Below are 4,525 nucleotides of genomic sequence, written 5' to 3' on the forward strand. Positions count from 1 at the left end.
TTAACTGACATACCATCTCCAGACTTCAATTAAACTGACTGAAAGATTATGATTTCATCATATGAACATTAGGCACAATCCTTCCCGTTAGGGGTTTAGTATCATACCATCATAACATATATGAGAACATAACCCGTGTCATGCCAACAACTGTTTTTTAGAATAAATGTGTTTAGTTCCGATGCAAAGACTTTATCAGTGACTCAATATTAACGCCAAAATATGCAATCTTTAATGACTTGACAACAGTATCGTAATTATATCCCTTCTTAATAAGTCTATTCAAAGGTTTTGTAAGTTTCTGAGGTGAATACTGACACCTTTGTGCTTTATAAAGAATATTTCCATAAAAAAATTGATGTGAAATACCTGAACGTATTAGAAGTCTGCATGTTGAGCTATATTTACGAATGATGTCTTTATACCGATGATAAAATTTAGTAAATGTTTTGACTAGTTTGTGAAATCGAAAACCCTGGTGTAATAATTTTTCAGTAATACATAAATTTCTCTCGTTAAAATCTAAAACATTGTTACATACACGAGCGAATCGTACAAGTTGAGATATATAAACACCGTAAGATGGTGACAAGGGAACGTCACCATCTAAAAACGGATAATTAACGATAGGAAATGAAAAATCATCCCTTTTATCATAAATTTTAGTATTCAGCTTTCCATTAGTGATATAGATATCAAGATCGAGAAAAGGGCAGTGGTCATTGTTAGTATTAGCTTTATTTAAAGTAAGTTCAACAGGATAAAATTCATTAATATACATACTGAAGTTGTCATTATTGAGAGCCAAAATATCATCCAAATATCTAAAAGTATTATTAAATTTGTTTATCAGATGTTGTTTCGATGGGTCTTTGCTTATTTTTGTCATAAATTGTAACTCATAACAATACAAAAACAGGTCCTCAATAAGTGGTGCACAGTTAGTCCCCATTGGAATTCCGATTTTCCGACGATATACGGAATCCCCAAAGCGAACAAAAATGTTATCTAGTAAAAATTCAAGGGCATATATAGTATCAAAGCATGTCCAATTAACATAGTTTTTTTGTTTATTGCTACTAAAAAATGACCTAAAAGAGTTTGAACATATATATTCACATTCTGATTTTTTGAATGCCCATTTAATTAGGTGTGTGAATTTTTTCTTAATGAGAATGTGAGGCAATGTGGTATACATGGTAGAAAAATCAAAACTTTGAACAGATTCAAAATCACCAATATAAGCATGCAATTTATCAAGTACTTCCAACGAGTTCTTGACACTCCAAAAGTAATTTATTCCACTATTTTCGAAGGCCTTATTTGAACAATTTATTATCAGGTTTTTAATTGTACCAAGTGTGCTGGTAAGAAGAATAGACAATTTAGTAGTTGAACAATGGCTTGAAGACGAAATAAATCTATATTTGTACGCCATATAATTTTGAGATAAAATTATTTTTTCAGATAAGAAAAAGAAAAGCTGGGACCACGGGACTCGTTTTCTTGCTTCATAATAAAATAGACAAATTCCTAACATATTCTATTGTAAAAGTAACTTTATCTGAATTATCTGCCCTTACATTTGAGTTACCTCCCCTTATGTGGCAAAGTTAGAAAAAATTGAATGAAACAAAAGTGTTCTGTTTTTTGTAAAATACAACCATAAATATGATAAAACATGTCATTTTCTATATTGAAGTGAAAATTGTTACATATACACATGAATTACCTACTTCCCACAAAATCTGCACATTTTATTAAAGATCTAGACCGCTTGTTTTCTGGTATTTCAAAATCCAAGATGGAGAAAGACACCCCATCTACCTTAAGTCTGAATAGCCATGATATATTTTTAATTATTGCAAATGACTCAATTCTGACAAAGCCTAAATATGTTTGTATTTTAAATTGACTTTTTTCTTTTGATATTTTCAGGACATGTTTTGTTTAAAACGTGTGTTTAGGTAAAAAAAAATATGTTATCTGCAATTTGATGTTGTGCCATACTTTGAAAACTGAACATATATTCCAATTATGATCTATAAGGAAAGTAAGCAGAGCTTAGCAAAGGTACAACACGTTCTTGTTGATGTTATTCCATGGCTGAAGCTCTTCTCCCTTTTCTTAAATATATCCGCCTCTGAAATATTTTTGATACTATAAGAAAATATTAGTTGAAGGAGAAAACAAATCATTGGTCATATGTTTGTTGTCTTCGGGGTGTGGCTATAATCATTAAACTTAAGTTTTTCGTCTCTCAAGAATTTGTATAAATATGTTTTTAAATGAGAACAATTGACCAACCCTTAAAAATATGGAATATCGTATGTTTTTTTCTTCTAATAATACATAATGGAGATTGGATTTTCTTGTTTTTGTATTTTTATTTTGGTAAATTAAAACAACCTGAAACGTTTATCATATATGACTCCTGCCACCAGCATCAATGGTGGCTTGAATTATATTGTCATTGAGTATTATTTAATAAAGGCAGATCAGGAAAAACAGATTTACTCAGAATCTAATTGAATTCCTTTGTGAAGATGATAGATACTACTCATTAGAGTTACAATAAAAATTCTTACTAGAAGTCAACATGAATACAATGAAGCATTTTTTTTTAAAGTCAACAATGAAAGTCTGGCTATAAACTTGCGGGAAACCTCGGATTCTAACTATAAATCAGCTATTGTACATAGCAGGTAAAAGTACCAAAACGGCCAAACAGTTAATCTAAATACAACATCTAAGAAAAAAAGAAGAACATATACTTGTTCATGCGTTTACATACATTTGAATGAATGTACCAAAAATAATGTAAACAGACAAGCATATGAAGTCTAAAATTAATCAGCTTGATATTAGATAAAATGAAGTTATGATTTATTTATTTTTTAATTTTCTACAAAGATTTTCTTAAAATGTTTTAAAATAAGTACGCATTATGCAATTCAAAAATAAATATGGTGGTGTTTTACCTGTTCAGTCTGGAGTTCTTTGGTCCCTTATCAACCATGCACACATAATTATTTGTGTATTGACAGTTCTTACTTAAAATAAAGGCAACAGTAGTATACCGCTGTTCAAATCTCATAAATCCGTGGACAAAAAACAAAATCGGGGTAACAAACTAAAACTGAGGGAAACGCATTAAATAAAAAAGGAGAACAACGACACAAAATTAAAATGTGACACACACAGAAACGGACTAAGCATTAGACAAAATGCTAAGAGAATAAGAAATATAACATCAAAACCAAATACATGAATTTGGGATAGATAAGTACCGTGACACGTCTTATAGTAATGTGAATGCACACTCAAAAATAAGAGAAAACAAAGGACACAACGGAAACACGTTAAAATGTAACACACACAGAAACGAACTGTGGCCATATTCCTGACTTGGTACAGGACATTTTTAAAGGACAAAATGGTGGGTTGAACCTGGTTTTGTGGCATGCAAAACCTCCCTCTTTTATGGCCATGTGAAATATAACATTAAAATGACAACACAACATTACAGGACTACAATATAAATAAAGAGGACAACACAATTGACAAAGAAACACACGAATAATAGCTAACAAAAGGCAACAAGTTTAAAATTTTAATACGCCGGAAGTGCATTTTTTCCACACAAGACTTACTAGTGACGCCCAGATACAAAAGTTTGAAAGCCCAAACAAGTACAAAGTTGAACAGCATCGAGGACCAAAAGTTCAAAAAAGTTGTGCCAAAAAGGTACCAGAACATCCCTATTATTTAGAATATTTTATACTTTTGCAAACAGTAAAATTTATAAAATGACTATACAAAAGATAACGTGACGGTTTGATATTAGTCCATGCTTACTCTTCATATTTTACGAAATGGATACTTATAAGATATTGTATTTCCTAATTTTAAAAAGATGACGTTTTGATGACGTCGCATGGTGACGTTTTCGTACATTTTGCTTTTTCAGTAAACAGTCCATCTGTTGATAAATATTGTGAACGTTTTGTGTATATCTAAATATGTTTACCTATGTTGAGAGTGCATAGTATCAAATCATAAAAATGCAAATTGTTTAGTCTCTATGAAATCTTGTAAGATTTCCGTTGCTATTTTTTCTAAATAGGTGCAATTTGGGTACTCGGTGCAATTTGGGTACCCTTACGTTATACATGATAAAACCGAAGTATTAACTAATTACAGGAAACAACCGAAATACATTACATAACCCGACAAAATGCAACACAAAAAATAGACACATCCGAATAAGTCAAAACCTCAACGCCAAGTGACGTCATATTTGAAATTGCAAAAAATGACAAAAAAATGACGTCACATTTGAATTTGTAAAACAGATCATAAAAAAAGGAAAAATGACGTCACATTTGAATGAATAAGATAGAATTAGGATTGATTTAAGATTATATTTGAACTAAATACTGATATTACATTTAATAACAATGCACATTGCAATACTTATTAATAGCAAACAGGGGTAGCAATTAACTATATTATATAGATATGT

The sequence above is a fragment of the Mytilus galloprovincialis genome, chromosome 8 (assembly GCF_965363235.1).
Source record: "Mytilus galloprovincialis chromosome 8, xbMytGall1.hap1.1, whole genome shotgun sequence".
Classification (NCBI taxonomy): Eukaryota; Metazoa; Mollusca; class Bivalvia; order Mytilida; family Mytilidae; genus Mytilus; species Mytilus galloprovincialis.